The sequence below is a fragment of the Panicum virgatum genome, chromosome 3K (assembly GCF_016808335.1).
Source record: "Panicum virgatum strain AP13 chromosome 3K, P.virgatum_v5, whole genome shotgun sequence".
NCBI classification, from domain to species: domain Eukaryota; kingdom Viridiplantae; phylum Streptophyta; class Magnoliopsida; order Poales; family Poaceae; genus Panicum; species Panicum virgatum.
In genome coordinates this window covers 43,819,008-43,824,187 of record NC_053138.1, presented here as the reverse complement: position 1 = coordinate 43,824,187, position 5,180 = coordinate 43,819,008, and the positions used below count along the sequence as shown (strand labels likewise).

Here is a 5,180-nt window from a genome sequence, read left to right as displayed (position 1 = left end):
AAATTTACGTTTTGCCGAGTGCCATCTTTGCAACAATCGGCAAACGATAACGGCCGTCAGGCTACCTGACGGCCGGCGCACGGCGGGTGCACGTGCTGGGCACGTGACCTGAGTGCTCGTCTTTTGGCACTCGGCAAAGGCGCGGTATGCGGAGGCATATCCGGTGCAATCACCGAACTGGTGAAAGCACCGTGAAAGCAAACTAAAAAGGTCTTTAAAAAATTCTGAAAAAAATCATGAATGTACATCTCGGTCTACCCCATCTACATATAAATTTCCACGATCAAATTCATCTTATACTTGCAGTTACAAAAAAGACAAATTTTCTGACAATCATTAACGTTCAAATGCAGCCCAAATTTGTCTTTTTTGTAACTGTTAGAGTAAGATGAATTTGATCATGAAATTTTATATGTAGATGGGGTAGACCGAGATGTACATTCATGATTTTTTTCAGAATTTTTTGAAGACCTTTTTAGTTTGCTTTCACGATGCTTTCACCAGTTCGGTGATTGCACCGGATATGCCTCCGCGGTATGCCGAGTGCCGTTTTTGCCGTCGGCCAGTACTCGGCACAGTTAGGGCATGCCGTGTGCTCAGTGTTTGCCTAGTGCCCTGATCCTCATGGTCTGGTACTCGGCAAACACGTAGACACTCGGCATTTGTGCATTCTCCGGTAGTGCTTGTACAAACCAACTGCAACACAGTTGATATGATCCAAATCCATGCACGACCCTGTTTGCAGATCGTACACCATCAGCACTCCCTTTGGCCGCACCCACAGCAAAATCTTCCTGTCATCCGCAAATAACGGGTGTGCGGAGAATACGCGGCGTTGAGGACACACATCAAGCCAAATGCTGTATCTTTTCACCCAGGTTTCCCGTTTCAAGTCGATCAGAAACCATAGATCCATGGGTGACTGCTGACGTCGGTCGCTGTGAACTGTAACCAAGAAGCCGTTCAGCTCTGTAAGGGTCAGCAATGGCGGTTCTTCCTGGAGCATCAGCTCCGGGTTGCCCTGACGACGGCCGTTCAGTGATCCCCGGAGAATCGGCATCCAATCCTCCGCCTCGAGGTTGAAAGAAGCTATGGATCCTGCTGGCTGCACGCTGAGGCTATTATTGACGACGAAAGGGAGCTGCCCGATCTGAGCCGCCAAGAAGTACACGATGCCGTCGACGACAACCATGGAATCCATTCTGTCTGCGGCGACCACGACCGGGGGGCTCCGCCTGGTCCTCCACCTCGCGTCGCCGTCAAGGGTGAGGACCTCGGCCAGCAGCCCGCCGCCGCGGGCCGGCGTGTAACGGAGGAGACGGACGAGGCGGAGCAGCTTGTACTCCCCCGTCGAGGAGACGCGGCCGAACGCGTGCGCGACGACGTGGAAGCTCTCGCGGCGCCCCCACCCTTCCCCTGCCTTGTTCTCCTCCGAGAGACCGTGCGGCAGGACGGTCACGGCGCCGGTGGCCGGGGTAGGAGATCTTTTGGCGTGGCCGGGTCGAGCACCCGGGCTATGCCGTCGTCCGCTCCGACGAGGCAGGCCAGATCGCCGCACGTGAGCAGCTCCTTGGCGCCGCCCTCCGCCACGGGCGTCCGCGTCCGCCTCGCGACGGTGCCCGCGAGGTCCACGACGTCGACGTGCCACGAGCGCCGGCAGCTGCGGTACGGGCCGGCGGCGAGGAGAAGCGGGCCCCGGCGGGCCGCGTGGGCGGCGAGGAAGCTCCGGCCGGTGAGGACCGCGCGCCACGAGCGGCAGACGGCGCGGAAGCGGCAGACCGAACTGGCCGGCAGGTTCAGGAAGACCTCGAACATCATGTCCGGCGGCAGGGTGACGCCGGGGGCCGTCTTGATCCGCTTCCTCGCTGGGGATCGCGGTCCTGCCGGCGCCATTGCCGAGAGGGTTGCTGATCTGGAATTCTGGATTCTCTTTAGCACACGGTTAGGTTGGATACTTTGGATTCCAGGGGCGGCATCGACTGTTATTGCCGGCTGGTGCACGTACCCTTCTTGCGAATTATACATTGCTTTGTTGATTTTCCCCCCTCACTCATCGGAGTCGGAGGAGGGCGATCCTACTAGGATTCATACTCGGCTCCTCCCAACCACACGAGTCGATTGAGCACGGCGCCAGGATGAGGAAGGACGCCGGGTACAGGGCTACAGGCTACAGGCTACAGTGGGTTCCTGCCGTCGGCCGCGCGCGTTCATGGAGACCCGCGCCCGGGTCAGGTCCGCACCTGCCAGAGAAGTCCGTCTTGGCCGCCAGTCTGCGCCCACCATGGTGGCAGCGTGTATTAGTTGGCCTCCACCCAATGGTGCACCCAGAAATTGAAACTAGCTATAGAGTAGTTCTAGTAAAAAATTTCAAAGCATCAAACCAGAACCATTGCTATTGACAGCCAAAATTAGCAAATATCAAGTGGACTGGTGGGACTGACCAGTCTGGCATGTGCAATCTGAGTATAAGCAGATTTTTAATCTTTTTATAAACTCATGATTCTAGGTCTTCGCTGCGTTGTCTCTGTATGAACCGGTCTGACTGCTCTATAGAACCGGTCTAACTGGCCTGCGCAGGACATCGATCAAGATTGTTTGCGGCCCTCATGTTCTAGCACATTCGTGTGTTGACCAGATTTAGAGATGGCAATGGGTCAGGTAGGGTAAATGCCTGCCTGCGATAATACCCGAAACTTAAAGGCATGCATGTACCCGTGAAGTCTAACGGTTAGATCTTTATATACCTGTACCCATCAGATCTATTATTAATGATAGCATATATAACATGTCATTAGGTCACATAGACTAGCACATTTTGAATTCATCGCTAATGCAAGTAAAATAGAGAATTAAACGGTTCATCCTGCACAATTTTTTCTTATCTTTAGCATCTTTTTGTAGTAGTATGTAAAATGCATTCAATTCTAGATAAGTATTTCATTAAAAATGCAACAATGATGCATTCACGTCACTACAAACAATAATAAATAGCAATGCCACTTTCACGTCTATTAGTTCACGCAATCTTATTATTAATATATGTAGTTCATACAATTATGAGAAAACGAGACATAAAATTTGAGAATGAATGAATTTATTATGTTATAATTATTGTATTTTAGGTACCCAACGAGTATGCGTCGATAAGAATTCATACCCTTGCTCTACCCACGAGTAAAATTCTATACCCGTACCTGCTGTTGACGCGAAAATCCCGTTGGACTAATCTTCACGCTCCACGTATGCCAGGGCTGAGGAGACCTGCTTCACTCCATTGTACCGAATCCCATCGGCGCACATGTGGCATACCAGTCAACTTGACCTGCAATTAAAAAGGAGGATAAACATTAAATTCGGGAGGGGCACTACTACAGCCACCCCTATCACCGCCGGTTCTAAAAGTACATCACCAACGGTTTTGGGTACCGTTGGATTTAAGTCGTTGGTGATAGCGGGGCCATCACCGCCGGTTCCAGAACTGTTGGTGATGTGCACCCATCACCGCCGGTTCATATCTGGAACCGTTGGTGATGGAGACATCAACACCGCCGGTTGAAGACACGAACCGGCGGTGAAGACCTTTTTCCCATCAAAAAAACTATTTTTATATAATAATATCACTTCTCCAGCGCATTGCACAAATGTTGTTCGATGTCAGGAATATCACTTCTCTCAACCTTCTCAACAATCACCTGCAGAACAAGCCACTCGTCCTGTGGTTCAACGGAGGTAATTAACTTCTTCTTGCATTTTCTTTTTCTTCAGATTCCACGTAACGTACTAGCTTGTTAGATGTAGTAGATGCGATCTATTACGTACACTTACTGTTTCGATAGATTAACCTTTTACTCTGGCATCAGATGTCTGTGATGAACTGATGATATGTATATTGTTCGATCTGCACTGCAGGACCGGGATGCTCGTCCGTTGGATATGGGGCGCTGGAGGAGCTGGGTCCTTTCCTGGTGCAGAAGGGCAAGCCTGAGATCAGCCTCAACTAATTTTTTTCACTTCTCTCAACCTTCTCAACAATCACCTGCATTGCACAAATTGATATAATCAACCTAAGACCATCCATCCATTTTGTCAGGCTGTAGGTATTCAAACAGCCTAATACCATCCATCCATTCTGTAGTAAAAAAGATGTCATGCCCTGGCCTCCTTTTACAGGCTACAAATGGATGTTTTTAAATGACAATCAAATCTATGTGACTACTAAGTTCATGCATTCCACACAGATCCTAGTATCAGTACTTGCAAAAAAGACTTTCGTGTGCACCTTGTCAGCAAGCATCTCTGATGCAGCATCTTCACCTCCTCAGAAGCCGTACACCAGCAGATTAACCCAGGGCCGTACCGGCAAATTCGAGGGCCCTGTGCGAAACAATGGACTTGGTCCTAGTGACCTAGTGTAGGATCACGAATACCAAGCGATAGCAGCCGGCAAGTGTGATAAGCGCGATGTGCTGTGTGAAAGCATAAATGTTAGAAGTCACACGTGTGACTGGCAATTAAATCATCACAAAAGGTCTAATAACTATTTTTTTGTTCCGGAATAATTTCTTTTATTGCTGGAACAATTGTTATTGTTTGAGCAACAAAATTTTTTTTCCAAAAAAATTTGTTTTAGCAACAAAGCATTGAGGGGCCTGGTTTATTAGGCCGATTTTAGGTTCAAAATATGGAATCCTGGAGAGGTTGTGGTGCTGTGATAGGTCCACTCGAGATCACACATCTGACCCGAGTAGCACCATGTAAAAGGAAGTGATAAGTGATACGCCTACAATGATTTATCTTTTATGAGCAATTTGGGCCATATTTTGCTACAAATTAGATTAATAATTAACTAAATTAAAGTATTTACATGACTATATCTAATGTATATCTAATATTTTGGGGGCCCTTCAAATTCGGGGGCCCTGTGCGGTCGCACGGCCCGCACGTGCTTAGATACGGGCCTGGATTAACCGACAAAGCACTCCGCATTTCGGCCAGAGCTTCACATATAATAAACCAGCCCTTTATTAGATCCAACCTTTTTAGTGGTGATTACCAACGAAATGGCACAAATATGGCATTCATCATAAAATGATTTAGATACAAATGTACATGTAAAGTGGACACAGAAAATCTTAGTTTCACAATAAAACATTACAACCAGGTAGAAACAATGATTTATG

At 48.5% G+C, this 5,180-nt stretch overlaps 1 pseudogene; it reads right to left on the bottom strand.

Moving 5' to 3' along the window:
- Positions 1-596: 596 nt before the first annotated feature.
- On the bottom strand, positions 597-1,941 carry LOC120700938 (annotated as a pseudogene).
- Between the last annotated feature and the right edge of the window lie 3,239 nt (positions 1,942-5,180).